Below are 14,127 nucleotides of genomic sequence, written 5' to 3' on the forward strand. Positions count from 1 at the left end.
AACCTGTCAAAGCCTCCACTCACAGCTCGGCTGAAGAAACCCTGTTCGCTCTGGTTGAGAAAGGTCTGTATTGGACGTGAAACAGTTTCTTGAAGTAGGTACACCGATATCTTTGCAAATCCTTCCAGAAAGTTGTGCAGTTCTGACAGTGCTGCTCGACCATCCAAGTCATAATTTGATAAACGGACGAACAAACTAAATCTGAGTAAACAACAAATGCAACAACATCCCTGTCACAGAAAAGATTTAAAGTCAACTGTAAAATCATTTGAAAAATCATAGACAGATGACAGGACTGAGCGGACTGTAGGCCTATAATAATTCCATACATCCTATTCTCCAGCTAAAGAAACACTTTTCCGTGCCGGGTGGTTGTATATTCATCAGCTCACATCGCTTTTAATGCCTAAATGCTGAACATTTTATTCTGGGTTTAGCCTTTCAGGACAAATTTTCGTTTGAAGCCATAATTGTCATAGTTCGACTGAATATTAACATGCAAATTACCTCACACAAATTAAGGTTTCAAAATTGTCAATAAACAAATTGGGATTTTATGTTTTCCATCGATGGAATGTGCGAATGTTGCTTTGAAACCAACTGCAGATCGTATATTTTTCATAACTCAAAACAGAGGAATCGAGGAATGTATTTGGACAGTATTGTAACGAGGCAGACTCTTTCGTGTTCGGCACTCCAACTCGCTGCGAGGCAAGATAATTTCTGCATGATTAAGACGCTACTCGATGGCGGTGCGATGTTGTTGAATAAACCGGACTGTGAATATGGTAGGTTAAGAGGACTTGGTGGGCCGGAACTCTCCAGTCGATTTTTTAATTTCAAATGATGAACCAGTACTGATACTTTTGACTTGTCATTATTCAGAGTATCATGCCCTTCCAAAATGCGTTAGTAGAAAAACTGGTTCTTCAATGTCACAGACTGCATCATGATCGGGGAATAACATTCCTGATAAACAGTGCACGCATATGTATCAGATCGTACCTTAAAACTAACTGAAGGAAATTTGCCCGACGCCGATATCGTACTTCAGACTTTGTGTTATCACTGTTGGCATCGTTAACACAATTCAGAGGAATCTTGGTAAATTCTTTCAGAACATCTCAGTCACCCCTGTCACTCAAAAGATTTGTCTGAGCACCTTGCGTTCATTGAGTCGTACAACGCCATCACAAGTCCCTCGTACATCGCCTTGACCAGTGATGATCCTCTGTGCACTGCGTTCGAGCTTGTGGGAGAACTGAACGCACTGATTGACAAGTCTGATGAAGATCCATTTAAGGTGAGCTTAAAATTCGAAAACTATTGTTTTAAGGTGGAACTCGCCTTGGTGACATACATTTGGATTCTCAGCTTCTGCAATCTTTGCTGGTGTACCACTTATAGGGGCTTATTTTATAGCTCTAAAAGAAACAAATATTTTTACCTTCTTAGTTTTTCGAAAGTCCGAAATTTATTTTTCCCATAGAGTTAACTCACGGATTGTGGCCATTTTGAATTTCAAATGTTGTTAAATATTGCGTAATTTGTTTCTCTAGTTCGTTAAGTTGCACCATGACCCCCGATTTTTATTGTCTATTTGGTAAGGGAATGGTTGAAAGTTTCATTTAGGAAATTTTGAGCAAAAGTTTAAATGTTTCTCTTTTGAGGTTCAAACTATCTTTAGGTCAAATAAAAGAAAGAAAAACAGTTCTTCGGGAAGGTAAGAGACACTCTCTCGAAACAAGGAGACTGCTGTATGATGGCGGCCTACCTGCCAAGACGTGCGTGTTTTGATCCGATGATGGTAAAAATCTTCATAAGACAACGTCTGGGGTGCTACCCTCATCATTGATTATACTTTCCTGGACTGCAGCAATGCCTTACAGATTGATTTTGAAACATCCAAGAACATTATTTGAATTGTAGAGGACAAAGGCTGTAGAATGCAATTACGTGTAGGCCTACTTACACATATTGGACTCATTTTTCTAAAAATTGCTTTCCCAGAACGCGTATGAAAAGCTACGGGACAAGCTTGAAGACTTTGCGACAGCGCTGATGGGTAAGTGTTCTTCTACAAACGAAGTGTTGACGCTTCTCCGAGGAAAAATACCACCAAGGACTACATCTCATCGGATTATCACTTCCCGACGCTGGATAAAGCAATAGAAAATAATGCAAAATCGGTAAGGTGTTTATAACTGTTTAGACTTGATTTTATCCTACACAAGAAACTTCAGATCAGTAAATGTCTTTTTAATTGAAATAGGAAGATAGCCATGAAAAACATTAAGAAAAGGGCATTAGTGTAGCATATCATGATTAACAACTGCATCTCAAACAACCTCGTGTCTGAGAGTCCATTGATAGAATAAAAAGCGCCCTCAGACAGGCAGATAATAAATTCAAATGTCAAAATGATATGTGCCCTTATTCATCAGGCGTACCACGGAAGAACTGTGGTGTAGTTTATTAACCGAGAAGAGGTTGTGCGGCATAAAATATATTGACCTATAATCATCCAATGAATAAGGAGGCTTTCTGCAGCGTTTTTAATAAATTTTATAACATTTTACAACTAGGGGTCGTCCGCAATAAAGCTGACTACGCACTAGGAGCGGAATTCCTTAGTTACAGTGTCAACCCCCTTCCCCCTCAAAACCAAATTCCTTAATGCGAAATAGATTTCTGGGAAACTGTTTTGCTTATCATGTATGGAGAATACCAACCTGTCTTTCACGTAGGTTGTGCAAAATCTACACATGAATATAAATAAACAAACTTTACGTTTACAGTAATCCAACGTTCAAAGTAGTCTTTATTCTTCTGCCAGAGTTCAAATCATTTTTTTTTGTTTTTAGGTTGTCATAGTGTGCCCATTCTTTTGCCCGATGAACGCGGAGATAGTCCTGCGTCGGACCCGTATAGTCACATCTAGTTTAGTCAACACTTTTAAAACCGCACTCGAACAGTGTTCCATGTCTGTATTGTCACCTTTTGTCTTCTATTATGGTTTCAGGGTCTGATCATCCAATCGCGATTTCAAAGCAAAACGAAATGCCTCCCTCAAAAAAATACGAAGGAAATATGTAACGTGTCAGCTTTTATGATCGACGGCTCTTTAAACGTCATTTGCCGAATTAGTAGTTAAGAGAAAGTTTACCGACAGAACATACACTGAAATCGTAATTTCTGCCATTTGAGAGAAGTATATGTCAACTACTATACCCTCATGGTTCTAAGACAACCAGCTCCTCGACATTTATCTATCAATAATAACCCAAGCTGCTGACATGGCCTGGAAATGTCCAGGTTTTAACCGTTCCGAAACCCTCTCACAAATTGCAAATCTCGCTTTCCTTTTTTCCTTTCTTTTTACCTATGACATTTACCAATAATGTGCAAAGCTCACACGCGTACACAAGCTTATGCACGGAAAACGCAATACATGTACAACGGTCGTTTATTTCTTATTTTTCCTTACAGTTTACAGTAGATCCAAAGTGTCAGAAAGTTTTGCTGACGACAGGCCTTTCGTCCGTGCTTCCGAAATGGGCATACAGCAACAACGGAGGCCTTTACTTCTCCTATGTAGTGTGCTTGGTGGTACTTTGTGGTCTTCTCCAGCCCTTTCTGGCCATTCTGTGTATTTTGGTGCCCTGCGCTAAAGTGAACGACAAATTGACAAATCCATGGGCTAGGTTTCTTTTGGCGTTCTTTGCCCACGTTCAGTTCAGCTTTATGTACATTGTTACAACGGTGTCAGTGCTGTACCTTGCCATAACTAACTCGACATATACTATCGTTATCGGCGTCCAGGAATCGTACATGCTGTCGTACGCCATCGGTCTCATCATCACTGTAGCAGTTGATATGAAACTAATCGGATATAAGAAATACATGAGTTGCATTTGGAACATTGGGAGCGTGGCCCTGTTATCATTTTTTGGCGCGCAAACAATTCTCGTATCCATATACTACTACAGGTCTTATGATAATTCTGAAGAGACCGCTCTGATCATAGTATTTTGCCGATTCATGGGATCTGTGGTCTGTATGTTGAATGCTTTTTGTATGTTTAATTACATACAAGTGACTTCACAACTTGGGCCCATGTTGCTGAGTCTAAAGGGTGTTTTTCAGATGCCCTGAGGTTTTTCTGTGTCTTTACCGTACTGCAGTTCGGTTTCACCTGGGCACTGTATATACTCTACTATTCAGGATTGGATTCAACCAGGTAAGAATTTATGACGTCACATAGATCAATCAATATTGTGCTGGTTACATATTGCCAGAAGTCAGTTTCAGTGAGAGGTTGAAAACAAAATACATTGGATGAAAGTTAAAGTGGTATGCCCATCGAAGTTGAAAGACTTCAACTTTTGCCCGAACTTTAATACCCGACGACAGTTTTAACAATTTTCTTGGCAAATTGATCTAGAATAAAAATTGGGAGTCACAATGCCAATTTTGGTACTATTGAACAATTTACCTAATATATTTATCGACGTTTGAAAATCAATATTGTCGCCGACTCGTCATCCATGTGTTACCATGGCACTCGAATGAAAGTGAATGGCATCGGTCTGAATTCACAAGAAACTGAAGCGTTCTAAATAAAATTCAGGCCTGATATATGATATAGCTCCTCGCTGATTTTTAAACTGAAAACACGCACCTAAAATATTATATCCCAACTGTTAGCAAATGCAGCTATTACTCTGCATAACTGAACGGTTTAAAGTTTCTCTCTCTCTCTCTCTCTCTCTCTCTCTCTCTCTCTCTCTCTCTCTCTCCCATCTCTCTCTCTCTCTCTCTCTCTCTCTCTCTCTCTCTCTCTCGTAGCAGCTACATTGAGACTTCCTGGAGACTAGTTTGGGCTCTCTTTGGCGTCCATGATATGGAAGCATTGCATAATTCCGCTCAACTTGGCTGTGGTGGCAGCAACACCAATCACTCATCCCATAATTCAACTGTCAGTGAAGATTGCCCGATTCATGTCACAGAGACATCAGTCTACATACAAAATTACATGGCACTGTACATCTACATCGGATACTGCGGTATCGTTATCCTGGCCTTCCTCAACATCTTTATTGCTATGATTGCCACAACATACTCAAGAATACAAGTGAGAATTCGCATGTTTCTGCTTTAAGTCTATGTACTTCTTTCCATTTTGTGTGTGTTTCAAATGGTAAATAGACACGATGCCTAGTAAAAGACTCAAACAACAACGCACAGACAATAAAATATGAGACTCTCAAATTCAAAGAATTTAAAGGGAAAAACCTTAATTTTGAAATAAAGTGACCTGAAATAAACGCTCAATATTTACATGTAAAATATTCTTTGGTGAAAATAGAGTAGCGAATAGGAGCCAACTTTGTGCTATTTAGCAGCCGGCATTGGAATTTAGCTAAATGTATCTAAGGATATCATATGTAACATCTGCCCGATGCATGATAAAAGACACTGGGTCGCAAGGAAAAGTGTTCACCAGAAAATGACCCTGTGAGCGTTCCATGTATTGCAGAAAGATAATCGCATTTCTGCCGAAACGAAAGAGAGGAAATTCAAAAATGTAGAGAAGAATCAAAATGTAGGGAATGTGGAAAAACATATTGCCTCCATCTTTTTATATAGCTATTATATTATATGTATATGACGTGGTATGAGATGGTCTGCAGGGAGCTATATATATCCCATTGAGATATCAGGGAGGTGTATACAGCGCAGACTCCGTCGCCACATAAGTCAATGTTTCTAGGCACAGCGATAACATCCGTTCATCGATCATTTTTGGATTTTTCCACATTTCATTTTATATAGCCGTTTATGACTGTAAGTTGAATAAAAGCCCCATGCAATAGCTGCCAATTTTATCCATTATTTTCATGATTTTATTTTAAAAACCAAAGTTTCTTCGTGTAGATGTGTACAGAAGTATCACTGCCCGCTGAGTTGGACCTTGCCTATGCGTTTTAACAGGTTCAATAAATGGGTGCCCCACTCATAAAATGGCGCGCCCCACGGAAAAGTTCAAAAAATACAGTATTTCCTGCACATACACATCGTGATCATAAAAGAAACAAACACGATGCCATTTACTTGGATACACAACACGCGATGGCCAACATTTTGTTGCTGTAATCTTTATTTTCTCTGTCACATGATTAGTTTTTGAAAGTGGCGGGAAATCTAAAGTGATGTTGAAACGTTTGAATTTATATGCCACTTTCAACACTTATGACAGTGTTATACACTTTTTCAGTCTGTAATGGGTCATATTCAAAGGAAACTCTTGGAAGACTCAGGATAATTTGATATCTATACACATTCGCAGCTATTGGCGCTTTAAAAACATAAAATTTGTGTGAAGAAATGTTCTAAGCCTATACATACTTTAGAAATACTCGTACAGCGATGCATTTATTTGGTATTCTACAGGTAGCGGGGAGCTGCTCTATAGCAAATGCATAATTCATTTTATTATAATATAAAAGAAACAAGGCAAATAAATCTTGCAAAATTCGATCTTCCTACCTCTGCCATCACCTAATATAAAACATCGTGATGTCCCTATAGCACATAACTTACAAATCAACAAGGAAATCCTCAATGTAACGTCCACGATATCTTTATCTAAACACAGGATAACAGAGAGAAGGAGTATAAATTTGTTTGCATCTCCACTTCGATGTTGTACGCACGTCGACCGTTTTCCTTGCCGCCGCCTTACAACATATTCGAACTGATTCGAAATGTACTGGTGAAGTTTGTTAGCAGGTTCTGTTCAACCTCCCGTAACAAGGTAATTACATCATCAACCGAACTGTTTTTATTTTTTTTAGTTCTGGTTGATATATCTCGACTTTTCTATGCGAAATTCAGTCACTGAACATGTATGATTGAGTGCCGGCGTATTTATACGATGTAACTTGTGCATTATCTATGTAAGCATTTGAGTTTAAAACTAAAGTGACTTTTAATTTCAATTTTACTTGATTTCCATAGACAACACCGATCACAAAGGTGGAACCATGCAATTACGATCAGGTAAGTTATAAATTCTCAGCTTATTTGATTTGTCATGTTGCCCTTATTTGTTTTCAAAGGAGAAAAAAAATCCCGTCTATACATATAAATGATATATGTACCGTCAGCGGAAGCTTGGAAATTACAAATGTATTACAGATGTTGTAATTTGGCATTCCTACTTTAGATTTGGAAGGGGTCTCTGTAAAACACAACACACAATTAGATGGCAATGTTGATGTAAGGACAGTAGGCCCATTCTGTTCAATGCATTGCTAGCCAAAACATATGATCTTTCACATTCATTAGTTTCGATCGCCATAAATATCGGCTTATGATAAATACAACAAGAATAAGGTAAGTTGAAGTCTCTATTTTCACTAATAGCAACCCATCCATCCAAACTCGACGACTTACAAACTTTCCTTCTCACTGAACCTTGCTTGCAAATTTGTTTTCTGTCTCATTTCAGCTCATCAAGAAACTGTTGTACATGTACTTCACAGAACGACCCCGTAAACAGTATCACTAAGAAGCGTTTGCATGAACTGTGAAGTTAAATTGTTCCCTAGACACGAGCAGTTAGTTTCACAGTCTCACTTTCGTAATGTGTTGTTTTCACAACGAATGCATTATAGCATACCGGCCATATGAAGTCATTTACAAAACAACACATCATGTCTCCGTGCTGGATTTTTAGATGAACACATTATCCTCATATATACACTTTGTGATTCTGGGTGATTTATCGATAGGTTGGGGGTAGTGACAATTCTCCTAACTTAGGTCCGTTTGTGTATAAGAATGAGCGAAATGAACTCGGCCTTTTTGCACAAAGTCATTTCAGTGATAATTTTCTCGGCTTCTAAAGACATTTCTAAAGTGTCTTCACTACATCTTATCGCATTTCTATGAATTGTTTGGTGTTAATGAGGCGTCCCATGACTCAACAGCAACGTCGTTGTGTGTGCCATGAAAATGAGCCTACGACGTAAGTTTTGAAAGATTTAAATCTGGATTGCAAACGTGTTTTATATTTAAACTTATAATCCTCCCAGCATTTGATCTAAAATGGTCTTTCATGTAAACTACTATAGTTTTACCAAAGGAATACGATGTAAAGTATTTGAATTTTCATAGTTGCATGGATATTCACTGAATTACACCACATATCGCGTTTTCCAAGGGTTGCAGTTCCTGACATTTCGCAACAAGTCTTGTATAAATTTGTCGTACTGTCGGCGGTACACCAGAACATATCTAGTGCCCGTTGAGTTTCGTATTTTATATCGACATCTTTCCAAGTATAATAGTGAACTTCATCAAGGACTGTTGTTGTCTATTCGTATCAGTAAAACACAATTCTCATTAGTACTTACAGGAGATTGGCCATAGTAATTTTAAAACTTGATTTCTTGATTCTAGGATTTCATTGAACTTCTTAATAAGCATTGTACCCATCGACAGATGACAACGCACATGTATCCTTACAGTATATCAGATCAATTTATCAAATGAGAAAAAAATAATTATAAATTAAAGCTGCAAGCAGCATTGGCGGGGCCCAAGTGTATAACATGGTGTAAAGTTCTTGCACTGATGATATTATGTGCAAAATTTGAGCTTGGAAAAGATTGATTTTGAAAATCATCTCATAGTTACTATATATTTCATTGGCAATTGCATGTTGTACGCAAAATCCAATATTGCAGCCAAATCATGTGACCGATCCAAACGTCTTTTGCAAAATTCAAAGAGAGATCACTCTAAGGATAATATGAGTACAATTTCAGTTCAATTGGTGAGTTTGTTCTGTAAAAAGATTTTTGAAGATTAAATTGGTATTTTTTGAAAATCCAATATGGCGGCCAAATCATGTGACCGATCCAAATGTTGTTTGAGTAAAGTTTAGTCGAGCGGTTTGTCTGTTGTCCTCTGCGCTAGGTGATTGGTAGACTCTCCACAGGCGCTGTGCCTTGTTTTGTGCGCGCCGCGATGGGCCTGCATTCGAAGGCTGTGCAGCTGTGAGCACGCGCTGCCAGACACAGCGACTGTCGGTTCTTGCAAGTGTATGAATATTCATAAGGGTAGTGACGTCAAAAGAAAAACCTATCTAACTGGGCGGAGAGAATATATACTAGTAGCTGGTAGACCTATATACGCGGTATGTTTTTTATTTTTCATTTTTAATTTTATTTGGCTATGCTACTTGTCATTTTTTTTGATTAACGGATTTGTGGTGTTCTATAAAGTACCCGGATCAGGCAGAAATCCGACCGGTCGCTTGCAAGAACGTCCAGACCCTGGGATTCGCGTCGCGTCTCTGAAGGGCGCGCGCGTATTCCAACAGGGAAGAACGCGAATCGCAGGGTCTCTGCCAGACTAGGTGATTGGGTGCCGTGCGTTGTGGGTTCGAGTCCCGGTTGAAACCATCGTATTTCAGCTCAATCGGTGTGTTGGTTCTAGAGGAGAAGATTTTTAAAGATTAAATTGCGATTTTCACAAAATCCAATATGGCGGCCAAACCGCGTGACCGATCCAAATGTCTTTCCCAAACTTGAAAGAAATAACACTAAGGATGACATGAGTAAAACTTCAGTTCAATCGGTGCGTTGGTTCTGGAGAAGAAGATTTTTGAAGATTAAATTGGTATTTTTCGAAAATCCAATATGGTGGCCAAATCACGTGACAGATCCAAACGTCTTTCGCAAACTTGAAAGTGATCACTCTAAGGATGACATGAGCAAAGTTTCAGCTCAATCGGTGTTTTAGTTTTTGAGAAGAAGATTTTTAAAGATTAAATTGGTATTTTTCGAAAATCAAATATGGCCGCCAGGTCACATGACCAATCAAAATTTTAAGGATAATATGCACGAGAACCCATAAGTAGCTATTAGCACTGCAAGTTTGAGAAGTTTATGTCATGCGGTTTCTGAGATCAAGAGTGACAAAAAAAGGGACAGTAGAAGACGAAGATGAGGAAGAAGAAGATATTGAACTCAAGTAAAACCAATGGGGCCCAGCCGGTAGGCTTGGGCCCCTAATAAAAACTAGTTTGAGACAGATTCTAAGGTTTCATTGGCATCGTTTCCACTTCACTGTCAAAACTTTTAACTTTTCACTTTTGCACAGGGAAAAGATTGGCGGGGATTTAATAATGTTTGAAGGATTCATGTAGTGCTTTCCCCATGCTTACTGCCAAGAGAAACAATAATCAACGAGAAGATGAAGAACAATAGTTTTGTTTTTCCAAATTTCAGGACGGTATTGACAAAGTACACTCATTTTCTGCAATCTTGCCAAATCTGTCTTTTTGCCATGAAAAGGTGCTCTGAAATAATTAATCATTTTGTTACGTAATTTTCTCCATTTGAATACAGCTGCTTTGCTCTTTGGAAGTTCTGATTTTGCGTCCGTGCTATTAAACTTTGTAATCAGTCATGGAATATTTGAGATCCCGTAGCCAATGGCATCTGACATGACGCCCTCCACGGTGAATATCAGAAGTCACAACACCTTTCGGCAAACGTAATATGCTCCGCGAAAGTGAGACTTAAACTTTTGCTCAATTTCCTAAATGAAGCTGTCAAACATACTTTTGCCAAATCAAGAATCGGGGACCATTGCGCTAAGTTTGGCTCTAACGAAAATATTACCTAATTTTTACCGATATTTGAAATTCAAAATGGCCACAATCCCTGTGTAAATTCCATGGGAAAATAAAAATTTGATTTTCGAAAAACTAAGACTTTGAAACTATTTCAAACTTCAATAGCTTTAAATTAGCCCCAACAAGTGGTAGATCAGAAAAGAACTGTTACAATATGAGAATCCAAATACGTGATCCAGATGCACATTCTGACTCGAGAGAAACTTCCAAGTCTGGAGCTGAACGTTCAATGTTGAGAACAAGAAGTCTACCGTCAATAACAATCATGCAGAAATTGTAACCTGCCACCAATGATAAACCATATAGTTCATTAGGTGAACAGCAGGCAGCCACAAACTGCGTTCTTTTGAATTTGTGTTCTTCTTCATTCTCGATTCAAATGAGCCATTCATCGATATGTTTGGATCTCATTTTACTGGCATCAACAAACGATGATCGCTCCACATTATGTACATTGTAAGACCCCGACTTTTCTTGAAGTTCCATCAGCCGTAACGCTAGATGTATTATTTCATGATATTTTTCTCCTGTCTGTAAATTAAATTTTCTTGTTCTACTTCGAAAATCGTGTGAAATACTCAGTATTCTTGTTCATCAACAGCTTGCTTCCGTTTAAAATCAAAGTCATCGCAAAAAACTTACTGGATTTTAGTGCGTGACCATGATTCATTTGGCAACATTGGCATTGGATACACCAAAATTTTAGTGCAACATTTTGCCAATTTTAGATTTTTTCTGTATTATTTAGGCAATTTTGAACCAATTGGGCGTTACCTTTCATTGGCTACAGATTGGCTTCAGATTTTTATCAAAATTGAAAAAAATGGCTGAGTTATATTTTATTAAGGTAATAAATTGGCTTGATACTTCCGAGAGAGGTGTACGGTAACAGAATGGACATCGTTTATAGAGCAAAGATAATAAAGCTAATAGCTAAAAGCAGCAATGCCGGGCAAAATGAGTCTAAGTGTGTAAAAGAAGTCAAACGTCGTCAGAGAGGTCAAAGGTCGTCTTGGTCACTTGTCGTTTTCGCAAAAAAGATTGTCAAAATTGTTACCCCTGTTAACCCAAAATCAGACAACTAGCTTTATTGGCTAGCTTAAAATAAGATATGTGCATAATTAATTAGGCACATGATCTGACATCATAAGGTAACCTACCAAACCTAATATGAAGGTTTAGCCCTTGTGGTTAGCACTTGTGATTACTAATTAATAGGGGAAATTGTGAAATCGAGGTCAAAGGTCACCATGGTCACGTGACATTTTGTGAAAAAAACTTTGCTTCCATACCTTTCCCTAATGTACCGAAATTCATACCGCTCGCTCTATTTGTTAGCTCAGAATTAGATATGTGCATAAATAATGAGGTACATAATGTGGAACCATTAAGTCTACCGCCCTACCAAATATGAAGGGAATAGCCCTTATGGTTACCGATTTATAGGCGTATAAAAATCTGAAAATCTAAAATCTGACTCTAATAGCTCTATTTGGAAGCCCGGAAATAGATATGTGCATAATTACTGAGGTGTAGGAAGATGTCAAGGTCAAAGGTCAGGGTCATCCCCAAAATGTCGGTGTGCCATTCGGTCCCCTACCTGGCATTATTCAATAGACACCAGGCATCTTAGACTCTTATAGGTGTAGCCATACCTTAGGTGTTGAGGTAAAGGCAGCTCAAAGGTTATAGAAAATACTAAAAACTTATACTTTAAAAATCTTTTACTCAAAATCTACAAGGCCTACAACTTTGAAATTTGTCACGTGGCAACCTAGTAATGTGGTCTAGAAAGCCGCTGCACAGAATTTCGACTGATCAGTTTCTATGCACTGAGGTGAATTTTAATGTTTAAATCCAAAATGGCTGGCAGGTTATGTGACCCATTGTTATGATCATATCATCAAAACGTTACTTGTGATGCGTTTTACCTATGTGATGATACATATTCATTTTGCATAATTAATGAGGTATGCAAAAATATCATTTTAATTACTCCTCAAAAACGACAGGGTCAAATAACTTGAAATTTGGTATGTATAGCATCTAGGTAGTATGGGCTAAAAAGTTTCTTAACAGATATTTGATTTATCAGGTTGTATGCAAATTAAGTCCAATATAAATTTTTAACACAAGATGGCTGCAAGGTCACGTGACCGGTGGAAATATAGAGGGTCAGGTGCACCACTGTTCAGTATGCTTAATAACCTCTGCAAGTTTGAGAAGCATTCACGCAATAGTTTCGAAGTCTAGATTGCAAAAAATTTATGGAAGAAGAAGAAGTGATCCAGAGTAAATACAATAGCCCAAGCCCCATAGGGTTTTGGCCCCTCATAAAAAGGTACACCTGTTGTTGCTGTAAGGTGGCTGTGTATGTGACCCCTTCTAATACACTGGTACTACCCTCGTTATATGTAAACCATGAATACAAGGGACGAGGTATCTCTTTCATTTGACATTTGTGCCACGTCATAACAAAATGAAGCATTTTAAATTTTTATCAACATATTATTTCACGTTGCATTTAATTTTTATTAAAATCAAGAACAATTCAAATAAACGTTGAATCATAGCTGGTCTCAAATAAAAGATTGCTATTCTGTACCCTGATGTTTCGAAAGTTGTTGCAGCAGCCGTGTGTGCTATACCTAACAGCAAGATCTGGGGTCGTTTTCTGTGTACTGAGTAGGCTGGAGTATGTTTTGTGTCCGACTTTTTCAAGCCAACCAAAATATCACATTCAGGATGCACATCATGTATATCGCAAAACAGACAAAAATTTCCCCAGAGAGCATACAATGTGAGAAAGCCTATTTTGAATTACCGATGAAGGAACCCAATTCAGTGGGAAGGGGGCGCTCATGTTTTGTGAGAAGGTGTCTTATTTGCATATATTTACATATCTTTGCACATAATTTACGTTCTATCAGTGTGCACGATACTGCATTTAGCAAATATCGCATCTGTTGCTCTGGCATGGGTTGCGTAACTTTACGAGTCCCCCAAAATGAAGTTGTGTCAAAGATATTACTGTAGTTAAGATATGTATTTAATACATGGATGTTGTCTCAAATTTAGTAACAACATTATATTTTAAAAATTAGTCACTGGAGTGATTCACTCTCATAAGTTGGGGAAACAGGTCTTACTGCATCAGATTGTTGTTTAGGTATGACGAAACGTTACTGGCCAATTCCAATTTTCCTAAAAAAATAGTCTTTCGGTTTAAAGGTTTTGCAACTAAATCTTCTGGCTAGATTTTGGTTTGTGGGAGATTATCGTAAAATATCTGAAGAGTGTAACTCTCCTCTTCACTCACTTCTACATTACACCATGATTATGGTAACAAGTGATTGCAAACGACCATGAACAGCAGTGACCTTCCCCATGTCTTTGTTCTATATGTAAATACAGTT

Source organism: Ptychodera flava, chromosome 6, assembly GCF_041260155.1.
Source record: "Ptychodera flava strain L36383 chromosome 6, AS_Pfla_20210202, whole genome shotgun sequence".
Classification (NCBI taxonomy): Eukaryota; Metazoa; Hemichordata; class Enteropneusta; family Ptychoderidae; genus Ptychodera; species Ptychodera flava.